The following is a 15245-nucleotide window of genomic DNA, read 5'->3' as shown; positions in this document are numbered from 1 at the left end:
CGGACTCGACGCCACTGCTTGCACCGTGGTTCAAGGGCACCGCTTGTAAAGTTATATGACGCACCGCCCTCATTCCGCACTACAGCCTTGGCCTACCAATGCTGGTGCCATCGACTCCAGTTGTCAGCCGACAACAGCGCTTCAACGACAACGACGCCGCTGCTGCACCATGACCTGCCACCACCGGGACGAGCACCGCCTACATCTCACACCACGACCCTGGTCTCACCGACGATACCATCTGTCCCTGCCACTGAGCCACTGCTCGCACTGCGACCTGAGGGCACCGCACGCCACACCGCTGCACTTTGCACTGCAGCACCCAACGCCTGCCAACGCCAGCGCTCCTGATTCCATCAGAGAGGAGATCGACTTGCAACGGGTGTGACAAAAAAACGTCATCCATGACCTGCATCTCCGAAAGGTTCTGTTGGCGGGTCTTCCCGAAACTGCAGCTGACCCACGCCTCCGCGGCCAGCCAGAACTGTTTGGACTTGGGTCTTCAAGACACAGTGATAGCCCGGACGGAGCTATCGACATCAAGGAACTGTGTTTTCAAGACATCTGGCAATGCAACTATTTTAAAAGTACTGTACTGTGGATTCTTATTGTAATTGGTCTTGTTTGAGTATATAAAAATATTGGATATTTTTCTAAAATTGTGTGATATCCGTTTGTTATGCTTACACTGTATTGCTGCTGGTTATGTGCAAATGCTTACACACTGCCTCTGAGATAAGCCTGACTGCTCATGCCAAACTACCAAGGGGGTGAGCAGGGGTTATTTTAGGAGTGTAACTCCCTTACCCTGACTAGAGTGGTGGTTCCTGCCTGGCTTTAGTGTAAACCTTAGCCAACCAGAAATCCCATTTCTACCAAAGCTACTCTTTAAAGGTCTGGAAATGCCCCCTCATAACTCCAAACAATGAGGGAGACTATTCTGAAGGTGCCAAATGCTGCTATTTCTGCTTTAGTCTGTAAAGGTTTAGAGAGGTTTTCTAAAAATTCCACAGCATCAAACACGTCATGGAGCATTGGTCTGGTGAACAAGGAACTGTAAATACCCTGCCTTTGGAAGTAGAGTTGAAAGAAATCATTCAGCCCCATGTCATGTAATAACCACCCTACAAGCGTTTGTATGGCCTGATGAATAGCTAAAGACCCATGATCAGATGAGTATATGTGTTCTAAGTTATCAAATCTGAATTATTTGTAATACTCCATAGAATTAAATTTATTTACAATTCACCAGAACCTTCTGACACTCTCTGAAAACACCAGCACCGAATCCTTAGATTGTGGTTTGTGTTGGATGTTGTGCTCTCTGGTGAATCATTTTGGGGGGGCTGACTCTGATCCTGAGGCAGGGATTACTCAAGCCTCTTTGTAGCTCAAATTCTGGCTTTTTTAAGATTTACTGATTATAAGCCTATGCTGCTAGCTGCTATTAGCCCACTTTTCTTTCTTAGCAACGCTCCTGTTTTTAGACAGTCCACCAGAGCCAGTATGAATGCTCTCAGGAGTGTTTGCTGAAGATGCCCTTCCCAATTCCCCAGCAACAGCCTTTACTACGAGACTGTCTTTGTGTTCAGTGTATCCGGGTCTCTCAGTTTTGCCCAGTGAGTGGTTGAGATGCCTGGAGTGCCTGCGGTCCTCTCCAAAATTTGTGTTTGGGGTTCTAATCCATGCCATTTTAGGATGTGCTCTTATGGTATTTGGAACTTTTAGGTCCTGTCTGCGGGGTTCTAACTTCTTTTTGACCTCGCAGACTCATAAGAACTGTTGCTCTTTATTAAGGATGTCTTGTACCTTTTTTTTACATTTGGAACTTTGGGCTGATTTATTAATTAAGCTGGAACACCCGCTCTTTAGGGAGGACCGCAGACCTTGTTGAGATGAAATAACCTCTATGCCTGCAACGGCTGCATCGCAGGATTGTAACACCTCTCTTCTACACCTTTGTACCCTCTGTACATCCCTCAAGGGTCAGTTCTCTGTTTCTGTCTTCCACAGTTTTATGGTCTTAGCGTTCAGATTGGATTTTAGTTTTCTGTCATCCTGGTTCATGTGTACATATGTCTCAAGTACAGCTGTATTGGCCTAAAAACCCATATTCCTGAGCATTATCTGTGACAGTAGGGGTGAGGTGTATATTACCCTGAATCTCCCCGAGCACTCTGGCTACCTTCACTAACACCGCTTTGAAGGTTTGGAATTGGGGAAGATTAAAAAAAGTGTTTTCCAATCTGAACACCCAGCAGAGTATCTGCTGGCTGCTCCTAAATGCCTCACCACTATAATCTGTTTTAGAGATCTGGCTATGACATCTTCTCCATCCTGTACTGCTATTGGGGTATGTTGATACATAAACACCGGGGTTAACCCATATCACCCTCCTATGCCTGGGTAAGGAAACTACAAACTATGCATACAAAATGGCAAGGAGGAATCTTTGCCATGTTTTCTGCATAATTGGGGTATGTTGAGGCAGGTGATGGAGGTTTTACACTTGATGCAGGGCTGGTGGGATCCTATGTGGCTGGAGGGGTAACTGATGACATAGGATATGATGAATTTAAATGTTGTATGTCTAGAAGCTGCCTAATTACCATATGGGAAACCATTCATGGTATAACAACTCCCCTCACACACTCAATCGTGTCATGCTTCATCATAGGGTGTAGTGTAGTTCCTATCTTCCCAATAGGCTCTGCGCATTGGAATAATACCTACAGCAGTAAAGGCCTAGACCAGACGTTAACTAGGTCTACTACTGTCGATACTAGACTTAAGTTTTGGGTTTGCCAGCTTAGCTCAGAGTTCACTAGAAACTTTCTCGAATGTTCAGGAAAGAATTAACTCCCCTGATTAGACAAGAAGGGATTTAGTTTCTGACAACCATAGAACATGACAACTTTGCTCTCCCCTAATCAAGAGTCAATCTCGAGAGTCGTGTGAACAAAAGGCAAATTATTTTACTCAGTCAGTACGTGCATTCTTAGTCTCATCAGAATGTAGAGAAAAGGAAGAGACGGGCGTGTTCAATAAAAAGGTGTTATTTATTGATCAGTCTCTTTTCTCGTACAAGAGAAATGGATCGATATTATTGCAATACTTATAGTTAAGTAAAGTGCATACATTAAAAGCAATAGTATAAAGTAATACTGTAAAAACATTGATATGGTTTCTAAGCCATAAGATGTTTAAAATGAATAAGATATATTTACATACACATATACATTTGACTAAACGTACTCAACTGGTGTTTCTAAATACGCCTACCCGTGTACCTGACCTAAGTCTAATGCGTGGGCGGGAATAGAAAGTTACAGTTTAAGTTAAGTTTGTTTTTGCCAAGTGAATAACTAAAGAATTCTCTGTGAGGGGTTATTCAGTTCTGTACCTGGAAGTTAGGATGAATGAGGAATGGTATCTCTCTCTCTGGTCTCGATATTCCAGGCGGCCTGCGAGGGCTGCCCAGAAACGCCGGTGCTGGATTCTCGGCAGGAGAAAGCAGCGCGTCTCTCAGCACGTCAGAAAGGCGGGGCTGCTGCCAGCGGGGTCTGCTCTGCTCTCGGCTTCGGCAAGGATGGCTGCTCCATCTCGTCAACACGCATGTGTTTTGCATAGGGCAAGATCGGTAATATTTATACCTTTAAGGTGCCGAGATTGACGTAAGGATGGACATAGATACATCAATAAAGATGTCATACGACTTGCTCGTTAGCACATTCTTTTACTAAAGTTCTCTGTGAAATCAAAACAATGGCCGCAGGGTTTTGCCCAGGTTGTCATAGGTTTGATTTGTTATGAGAACTCCGTATGCCTTATCAGGGGCTGGAGGAATATCGCTTGTCTAATTAGATCGCAAGCGTTATGACCTAATCAGATAACACGTTCCTGTGCCGTAGTGTGACTGCGTCAGATAACGGTATCTGCATCATGGGGGTTTTCTGCCTCATGGGCTGACTGCTAGTTAACTTGTTGGTTTGTTTAACTAGAATAGGGTCAGGAATAGGGGGATCGATTCAGAACCGATAGGAATACATGACACCCACTCCACGCTAACTATGGACATATTTACTAATCTAGGCATAGTATAACATAGTACAACATACTATAGAGTAGTGTGTATACCTTACCACCCCAAAATACATAAATGCATTTCGAAATTTTCAAATATACTGAAAAAAATTGCAGACATATATATGGTATGCACTCAAGCTGTAGAAAAATGCCAAAGTAATTGCATTTGTATACATTATTGCTTATTTGGTATATGAGAATTACACATGAAATGGTTTCTGACAGAAAAAAGTTTCGAGACCATTCCATCACAGAATAAAATATCTTTATGAACATGCCAGCGGGCAGCTAATGTCTATAAGCTATCTAAAATTTAGACACCTTAGTTCTCTAAGAATAGTTCTTACTTTAAGCAGAAGATAGTGTCCCGAAAAATAAGCAAAAATATTTGGGGCTGCTGAAAAAACTGCTGTCCGTGAACTGGAGCGAAAATGTTCATGTGACTTTATTTTTAAAGTTGAAGGCCGAATTCAGGGAACGCCGTGTGCGAGCTTGCTCAAAAGTCTCTATTTCTGTTCGGGTGAGAACATCATATCATTTAGGCTTTCGAAAAAACTGTCAACAGCTTCCTGGGAAAGTTCCACTAACTCGGAAATAGGTGTAATCATGCATTCTTGTGCATGATTGTCTCCATTGACATTCTGATTTGCATTACTGACAGAAGGTCGTACCTGTTCGATGCTGCTTTCATCTTGAACTTCACTACCCATCAATCGTAGTGGTGAAGCTTCCACGAATGCCGTCATCAGGATTGGTAGCCTTTGAGGGCAGCACAAAGCATGAACCTTAATCGGGCTCAACAATGTTTCTGCATCCATCGGCGCATCCGATTGTAGCGTCAGACAGGTGTCTAACACGCATTCTTCTCCGCATAGCAGACACCTCAATACAGGTAAAACACATCTTTGACACATTGGTCGAAATGATAGAAACCAGGTCATGTTCAGGTCTCTAAGCCGGGAGAGTCCCAGGATTTTTGATATCCGGTCCCGGTATCCAATGGCTAGGATTGTTTCTTCCCTTGTCGCAAGAGTTTTGTCTGTGACATGGGTTGCCATAACGAAAAATAAGGACTAAGAATAGGATTCCTGCAATTAGTCCCAGGATCAGGGGAAGTCCGCCAAAAATCGAATGGACGAAATCTGGAAAAATACCAAGTATGGCTTTGAATGGTGTTAATGCCATCGAAAATACTGTCTTAAATACCTTTGAGACCCCATTGGTATCAGAAATATTTAAGATTTCACTTAGGATTTCCGCGAAATGTACGGGGGAATTAGTTGATAATAATGTATGTATCTCTGCAGTCGTCCTTGCGACTTGTAGATCATACGTTTCTTTTGATGACGAGAGCCTGGTAGGCGTCTGAAGAAGGACTGTTTTCATTCTGCTTAAAGTATCTATTCGAATAGAAGTAATTTTCAAATCGAGCCATGCCCTTGCCTCCCTGTCTGGGAAGGAGCTGGGGAACAATGAGCGTCCACAGCACTTGACCTTCGCAGTTGTAGTAACTAGATAAGGAGTCCCGGGCATAAGACTACAACATCTGCGGTCTACAATAAGAATGTAACTCCCATTATAGAGTCTTTGAAAGAATGGTTCTATTTCAGTTGCAGGTGCGCCTTGCTGGTGACATGAAAGGTTGTATGAATTCCCTTCACAGGCTCCATGCAAACTAATTCCGTTACACAGAAGCGTGCCGCTCAGTGACATCGCACAATTGTTGCCACTAAGAAACACTTTCTGGCCTTTATTACTGACACATGCATGTGAATAGGGCAGGTTCCATGTTGTTTTAAGGTACCCCTTTCCCAATTTCTCGTACATGCCAGCCTGTATATATTTTTGGCAATATTGAAACCTGAAGGTTGAGATTGGAATATTTATGATTCCGTGTATTATCCATTCACTGACAGGTCGTTCTGACATTGTCATTGGTAATCTTTCTAGTTTTTCAATGCTCAAGATTGTATAATCAGCACCCTTTTGCGCCATACCGATTTGTCTATCAGTAAGGTTAAAGATTTGGAATAGTGACGTTGTGTTGATTAAACGCCAAGGCGCATAGCCTGAACGCAGATTTTGTAACGTCCAGCCAAGCTGTACAATAGAACGCAATTGTGACTGACCATGTTGTAATAACAGTAAGTCTTGCGATAATATATCGATTGCTGAAAACACAATGCTGTCCAATGAAAAAATTCTGGAGGACAGAGTCATTAACCCATTGTCCACTACAGAAAGTGATTTTTCCAAATTGATACGGTCAATTTCCCGTATTCTTTCTGCTGTTTCAATTTGATTAACCTTCCAGGCCTCATTGTATGCTGCATATACAGAGGCTGCTATGAAACGCTTTTGACGCTGTTTGCGTGGTCCCAAAGTGAAATCACGCAAGTCAGCACCATCAGTAAGTAAAGTTAGGTGTTGCTTAATTTCAGCCAGTGTGGAAGTTTGTAGCCATTGAAGGCATAATTTGCCCACACTGTAGGTGGTAATTATCCCTGGGTGATGTCTTTGGGGATATCTAGGGTCTGGCCTGGTCATTTTGAAACCCTGTGTTTTGTTCAGGAATCTGTCTTGACAGTTATTAGTATCTGTGGGCCAGATCAACCACTGTTTCCAATCAGGATGTGTTCTGTTTTGGTTTAATAAATGGTTTACGTCTATCTCTTCATCTTTAGAAGTGTTGCTAAACATTGTTGGCTTTGGAATAGACGGGTTATTTAAATCTTTGATTTTGGCTAGGCCAAGACAGGTGGTTTGTTGAACAGTGTCATTTAAAAATATCATTTGTTCTGGGATCATGCAGACTCTAAACAAAGCTTCTATACCCTGTACTTGCCAATCTTTTGTACCCCAAACACTTTTCAATTCAACATTTTTGTCCCAATAATCAAATCCAAAAGTATTCATTTGTGCAAAAAATGAGTCTGAATATAACAATTTTGTGTTGGTTATCATGGTCTTGGTTCCTGTCTTGTTTGACAATTTAAAATAAAATGTTTCAGCATTACTTGTGTTAAAACCTGAAAGATATGAATATTTGTCGTAAACGGTTCTTGAGCTCCCTTTTGGAGGTGTTGCACAATGTTCCCATTGATTATAATTTAAAACATTTCTAGGTTGTGCAGACCTATGTAAAAAGTGATTACCATAGTGGTTATAGCAATACATACTGTCATAATTTGTAGAACCCTGCAAATAATCATGTTTGGTAAATTTAGCAGACATTACTAAGTCAGACATCATATTATTAATGCTTTCGAAGTCCCAATCATCAGCAAATGAGTTTGGTTTTGCAAAGTCACTCAATGAGATCTTAATTTGGTGTGGATATTTCAGGATCTCGACCGGACCATAAATTTCATAGTCAGTGTTTTCCCAGGCTACCCCACCAGGTATCGGATTGGCTGTGAAGTTGGCTGAAGAAAGTTCTCTTTTTTCGACGTGTGAAGATGTGTGTGGTTTGAGGACCAAGTTGATGTTCTGACTTGCTGTGTCCATTTTAGCATATTTTCCCTCAATGAAGCGTCCCAAAGTTAGTACCATGATGAGCCAAAGTATGAGGATAAATGCACCAAAACCCACCCAAAATTCAATCCATGGAGAAATCAGATATGTTTCTTTCAGTTGTTTCAAAAGTTCCTTAGTTTTGTCTTTAAAGGATTTTGATGATGGCTGTGTCTTTGATTCACTGAAGCCTTCAGAGGAATCATCGAAGTTTATGAAGTAGCCGGATGCAGTTCTGTCAATTGTTCCAATTGCTTCAGGATTTTTGTTTCTTGCATTTTCATTTGGTACTTCATTATAGATTGGTGTGTCTCTGCTAAATGTTTTTATTTGGGTTTTCAGAGGTCTGAGTTCTATTGCATTGTTGCATAGTCCTTGTTGTTGTTCTGTAGGCGTTTCGAATGTGATGAGCCTCTTCGTTAGGACCTCTGTACTTGTAGCAAACCTTGGTGTTCTGCTACTTATTGGGAGTCCACTTGGCCTACTGTTTGTTATCGGCCACATGTTGTGGTTTTACCAGGTCGATGGATACAACTCGGTTCTCCTTTTTACCAGCAAGTGGCGGTAGTACAACTGATCTTGTCCCGTTGACAGACAAGACAGGAACTGCTTTTCTGTAAGAAGGCCCAAATTCCTTCTTTACCGCGATCTTTTCCCTGACTAGATCCCCGACTTTTGGAATCCAGACAGGTCTTGCTGGGACAGGTGGTGGTTCTTCAGTGGTTGTTGGCTGTTGTTTCAACTTTATGTTGCTCAGGTCTTTTCTTGTTTTGTTTAAGTCCTGCAAAATAGCCAAACGGTCTTTGATATCAAAGGTTTTTTCTTTCACCACTGAAGTCTGACTATCAAGGTCAGAGATCAACATCCTAGTTCCAAATAATAATTCGTACGGACTGAATCCCTTCAGAGAATTTCTTGGCAAGTTATTGAGACTACGTTGGACACTTATTAGATGTTTGACCCACCCAGCTCCCGAACCTAATATCCTTTCTGCTATAGATTGCTTTATGCCTTGGTTTTTTCTTTACACCATCCCGTACCCTCAGGAAGGAAGTGAGAAGATTCCCGCTGGACTGTGCTCATTCGGCCAAGTTTCCCCCCAGGCTGGTGGGCTTGAGTGAAAACAATGGTCAAACGTAGCATGCTCTTAGCGTATATGCCATTTAGACTCGCAAATCTTGTATAACAGTCCGGACGTCAGCCGAGTGCTGGTGATTTACATTATAAGTGGAACTAGCCTGTATATGTTAATCGCAAGCCCTGCTTTTTACTGGTGATATTATCTGCCGTAGTACGACGAGGTATCAAACTCTTTCTCTCCCCCCTGCGATCTCTATTGCAGTTTGGGCAGCGTTTTACAAACATGGTGTGACGCAGGCTCATGCCTGGCCACCAGTACCGTGATTGTAATTCTTCCAGAGAATCTTTTAGTTTGAGGTGTCTGAGACCCTCGCCCATATGTGCGTCTGCGATTAACAAATTTCTCCTGTCCATGTTTGGAATCACTCTATCCCCCACTCCAGGGATTCGAGCAAAAGGGACGGAGTTTGCTTCGATTATGTATGTATAATTGAGTGGATAGTTGATCGGTAACGCTGAGCAGTCGCCTTTTGATGACGTTTTCACCGCCAGCACTGTTTCACCGTCAATGTATTTTAATGTGCGCTTTTTTCGAACTACGGGAGCCGATTTAGTGGCTGCCGCTGCGGCTGTTTCAGCCAATGAATTCCCTTCAACGTGAACGCCATCACGCTGATGACTCAGTGAGTGTGTCACGTGAGTCTTTGGTAGTTCTTTTTGTAAAAGAGCTATTTGTTCCCAGAGCAGTTTCTGCTTTATTGGTGCATCTGTGTCATCTTTGTAACCGTTTTGAATCCATGTCTGCAAATCCTTGTTGTATGATTTGACGCAGTAATATGAATCTGACACTATAAGTGTCGGGAATTCGCGATCCGCATTATCTAGCGCCATTTTCAATGCTATTATTTCAGTTTGTTGTTCTGAATTAGTTTCTACTGAGTGTGATTTTGTTAATAGAGGTCTTAGTTTACCTCCGCGCCACACTTCTTTTGTAATCTCACATGTGGGGTTGTATGCCTGTTCTCCCCAAACGGAGGGTTGAGCATGTCCGTCTGTATAGATTACACAGGCGTAATGTCGTAGAGGCAGAATGTCGATTGGCAGAGGGTATGTTTTTTCATATTCTAGATTTTCCATTTCTTCTAGTTCTGGATCAAGGAAGTAGTATACTTTGTCCGTTGTGATTGAATTTACCCATTGTAACCATTCTGGATCCAATGTTGTTGTTGGTAAATTACACGGTGTTGTTAATGCCTCAAAGGCTGATTCAGCTGTTCTGACTGTGGTATGTCTACCGTCAGCTATGTCTTTTTCTCTAGCTATTGCGGTTTGAACTGCATGAACAATTTTTTCTTTGTTGCTGAATTTCTGTTCAGCTTCTGTGTACAAGTGTGATTTGAATGCAATTGGTACCTTTTCTCCCTCATTAGAGGTTAGGTATGTGAATCCGCATCTCCCTGGGATGACTCGAATCACAAGATTGCGTGTGTTATCGCGGGTTTCTAATTTTGTTTTAATTAGCATGTCTGTTTGTAAGGATCTCAAAATTTCTGTGTGTATTTGAGTCCAACTGGATCTTTTAAAGTCTGGTTTAATTAGATCATAAAGGGGTTTGACCCTTTCTGCGTAATTTGCAATGTATGTTCTTCCGAAATTTAGGAATCCTAGAATCGACTGTAAGTTTTTTAGTGTTCTAGGTGCTTGGAGTACGGCACATTTCTCTAGGAAATTGTCAGCCAGGCTTTTGCCTTCACTTGATAATTCATATCCTAAGAATAGGACCGTCAGATGGGCAATTCTGGATTTTTTAAAGTTGAATTTGTAACCCTCTGCAGCGAACCCAAGTATTATGGTGTTCACTCTTTTCAAGTGAGTCTCCAAGTCATCATCTGTTAAGTAAATGTCATCGACATAAGATAATGCTTCATCATCATATAGTTGTAGTAATTCTGTTACCCTCGCTGAGAATACCCCCGGGCTGTTCTTGTACCCCTGGGCTAACCGACAGAATTGTTTTTGAGTGCCATTTACTGAAAATGCAGTTAAATATCTGCTCTCTGGTGCTATGTTTTGACAAAAGAATCCATTAGAGATGTCTAAGGTTGTTTTGTATTTTTTGCGCACTATGTTATTCATTAGTGCAGCACTGTGTGAGTTTTGCAACATGTGTTAAGGTGTCGGTAATCCAAAACTAGACGATATGAATTGTCTGGTTTGGAGACCGGGAACAAAGGATTGTTCATTTGTGAGGTGCAAGTTTCAATCACCCCCTGGTATTCTAGCTGATCTAGTATTTCATTTACCTGTTTTTTAGCTTCTTGCTTAATTGGGTACTGCCTTTGTGCAGTAGGTTGTGATTTTAACTGGATTTTGTGAGGAGGAGAATCCTCATCCCATCCTACATGATTTTTATATAAAGCAGGTGCTAGAGCCACTGCCCACTTTCTAGCAAGTGTGTATTTTTTATGAATTGGAATTTGATTTGAGAAGGCAGGCATAATTACTTCTTCGCCATGAGGGCACTCCCTGACAAACTCTGGTGGCCAGTCTTTTTCAGCTAGAATGATATCATAGCCCTTGGAGAGATTATCCCAAAATAGTCCCCTTATTTTCCTAGTCTTATCTCCCTCTATATGTAATGTTATCTCGTATATCTTGTGGGGTTTGCTAACCCTGGTGTCTGCAGTTTCCACTTGAAGATATTCATTCGTGTCCACTGTCTCCAGATGATTCATAAGGACTTTGCGAGCTATGCTCACTTCTGCTGCACTGTCTAGCATTGTCTGAGCCCACTCTCCGTTTTTCAGTTGTGTCCTCAGTATTCTCGGCATTGTTAACTACCTTGATACTGGCTACCTTCTTTTTAGGAAATTGTAATTTCTTTTTTAGCTGAGCAGGTTCCTTGTCTTTGGACTTGGCGTGCTCTTCTCTTTGTTCTGATCGTCCTCTTCTTTCCGATTTCTGCGAGGAATTCTGAAAAGATTGAGAGGGACGTGTATCAATGTCTTGATATCTATCAGGTTTTTTAATATTATCCCTATTTCTAAGGTTATATCTATTCCCAGAGGGGTCACTCTGAGGTGACCTCTGTCTTCGGTTTGGAGATTTTTCTCTTCGCCTAGGAGACCTTCCTCTGGACTGGAATTTCTTTTCTTTAGGATTGGATTGTTTATTTCCATCCCAGTTCTTTTTTGGTGAATTGTTATTAAAAAATATGTTTTCTGGACTTTCAGTCAGTTGCGGTTTTACTGGTATTCCACCTAAACTATCTCTACCTAGTTCCTCATAGGATTTTTCTATGATTCTGGCAATTTCAGCTGGTTGGTCTGCTATATCTGTCTCTTTTAACCTCTGGCGGATCGCCACGTTTGCTGCTTCTCCCTTTATGTTGGCTAATAATATAGCCGAGACCTGCTTGAAGTCTTTTAGTAATTTCATACCAAGAGTTAAAGCGGGCTCTGGACCGTATTCATCTTGAATTTGTTTTAGCACATCTGGTATTACCGAAATGGATGGAACACCGTGCGTTTTTGTGTAGATAGAAGCGAAGACTGTACCCCAAGTGTCACAGTCCTCTATGTGTGGTGCGATTCCCATTGGAAGACAGATAGTCAGATTCCTGTGTTTTTCTAACGGGGTGGTGTCAGGAAACACCGCCTCTATTTGGGTGATTTTCTGTGCCAACCAGAATGGTATTTGTTCCCGTTTAGCCGGTACTTTACCTAGGCAAGACTGGATGTTCTGTGGTGTAATTTTATTTGTGTTCCCCTGATGAGGGGTCAGCTGTGGAAGTTTTAATCGTTGGCTGAATTGTTGAAGTCCGCATTACATACTGGACTAATTGTCTATGAATTTTTAGTAATTGTTTTAGCTGTATTAACAGCTCTCCTGTAGACATCCCTTCGATGTCTGGGTGTGGTGTGTATCCGGCTAAGACCGGCCACGTTGCTCCTGGTCTACCTAAAGGACCGAGCCTTGTAATGTGATTGTTATGTATTAGGGCGCCATCAAATAAGAGCAAATGCTCTTGGAATTTGAGTGGTACTTCCACCTCCTCGAAAGGAGTGTAAATGTCAGGTGGTACCTCTATTTTGTAATAGTGGAAGTACTTTGTTACAGCATTTGCTGCTGGAAAATGTATCCATGTATAGTATACCTCTGTCTGCCGATATTCGTGTGCCTCAATTACGAATATGACTGTGCCACCTCTAGGTGTCAGTCCATTTTCTATAAGTTTTAAGGTTATAGATTTCCTTTTGGTGACTGGGATTAGTATTATATCCCCGTCTGCGTCTTGTAGTGCAGTATCAGCTGCTGCTATTTCAGCTGCTAATCTAACTGCCTCTCTTTCTTCATCATTGTCTGACATTTTACTGACAGGATGGTATTATGTTTGTTTGCAGATCAGGTTTCTTTATGGAAACAAAGATTAGATGCACAATAATTTGGAACTGTTTATCCTTCAACGTTGACTAAACCAAGAACCATACATAGGAGTTCCCTCCTGCGAGGTCTGGCGGATATAACCTTTCACCCACTCCAGACGTCTTTGGAGTATGTGGGAAAAGGGGTCTGAGTGAGAAAGCACGACTGAGTTACTCTAAATGTCTTACGTTAGTTTTATCGCCCTTTCCAAACGCGTTGGGCGCCATGTAGTGTAGTTCCTATCTTCCCAATAGGCTCTGCGCATTGGAATAATACCTACAGCAGTAAAGGCCTAGACCAGACGTTAACTAGGTCTACTACTGTCGATACTAGACTTAAGTTTTGGGTTTGCCAGCTTAGCTCAGAGTTCACTAGAAACTTTCTCGAATGTTCAGGAAAGAATTAACTCCCCTGATTAGACAAGAAGGGATTTAGTTTCTGACAACCATAGAACATGACAACTTTGCTCTCCCCTAATCAAGAGTCAATCTCGAGAGTCGTGTGAACAAAAGGCAAATTATTTTACTCAGTCAGTACGTGCATTCTTAGTCTCATCAGAATGTAGAGAAAAGGAAGAGACGGGCGTGTTCAATAAAAAGGTGTTATTTATTGATCAGTCTCTTTTCTCGTACAAGAGAAATGGATCGATATTATTGCAATACTTATAGTTAAGTAAAGTGCATACATTAAAAGCAATAGTATAAAGTAATACTGTAAAAACATTGATATGGTTTCTAAGCCATAAGATGTTTAAAATTAATAAGATATATTTACATACACATATACATTTGACTAAACGTACTCAACTGGTGTTTCTAAATACGCCTACCCTGTGTACCTGACCTAAGTCTAATGCGTGGGCGGGAATAGAAAGTTACAGTTTAAGTTAAGTTTGTTTTTGCCAAGTGAATAACTAAAGAATTCTCTGTGAGGGGTTATTCAGTTCTGTACCTGGAAGTTAGGATGAATGAGGAATGGTATCTCTCTCTCTGGTCTCGATATTCCAGGCGGCCTGCGAGGGCTGCCCAGAAACGCCGGTGCTGGATTCTCGGCAGGAGAAAGCAGCGCGTCTCTCAGCGCGTCAGAAAGGCGGGGCAGCTGCCAGCGGGGTCTGCTCTGCTCTCGGCTTCGGCAAGGATGGCTGCTCCGTCTCGTCACCACGCGTGTGTTTTGCATAGGGCAAGATCGGTAATATTTATACCTTTAAGGTGCCGAGATTGACGTAAGGATGGACATAGATACGTCAATAAAGATGTCATACGACTTGCTCGTTAGCACATTCTTTTACTAAAGTTCTCTGTGAAATCAAAACAATGGCCGCAGGGTTTTGCCCAGGTTGTCATAGGTTTGATTTGTTATGAGAACTCCGTATGCCTTATCAGGGGCTGGAGGAATATCGCTTGTCTAATTAGATCGCAAGCGTTATGACCTAATCAGATAACACGTTCCTGTGCCATAGTGTGACTGCGTCAGATAACGGTATCTGCATCATGGGGGTTTTCTGCCTCATGGGCTGACTGCTAGTTAACTTGTTGGTTTGTTTAACTAGAATAGGGTCAGGAATAGGGGGATCGATTCAGAACCGATAGGAATACATGACAAGGGCACACTTTGACACTCCAGCACAGACCAACGTTCATATAGGACCGAAAAAAATATTTTTTTACGGCCAGAAATTGTCCATCAGAACCCAGGATCCTCCACACACAGCGATCTCATAAAGTGTCCACTCAATTTTTATTCCAGACCTCTCTGGGCAGGATTGGTTATCAGGGTTATACTTGGACTTTTAGTACCCATCCCCCCTGTAAGCTGTGATCATCATTAACATGTTTTGGACCCCCAAAATCACACTATGGGGTCATAGGCCTTCATCAGGATAAGAATCCCACTCTCTTGTGCCTTGTTTCGCCCTCCATTAAAAAAGAAAACATTTTGTAAATAAGGGTGGGGAATCACATTATGGCCATACTTGCCACTGTTGAGGATTTCCTCAGAAACAACCTGCGTTTCATCAGATTCGCCAAAACTGGGGTAGACGTGGGAGCACCACCCTTTAGTTGGACTTTTGTCAAGGGTATAACGCTGCTTCTTAGCCACTCGCTGCCCTCTGATGTCCCCTCCCTTTCTCTTGGGTGTGA

This window comes from Lissotriton helveticus, chromosome 8, assembly GCF_964261635.1.
Source record: "Lissotriton helveticus chromosome 8, aLisHel1.1, whole genome shotgun sequence".
In the NCBI taxonomy this organism is placed as follows: Eukaryota; Metazoa; Chordata; class Amphibia; order Caudata; family Salamandridae; genus Lissotriton; species Lissotriton helveticus.
Note: the sequence above shows the minus strand (reverse complement) of the source record.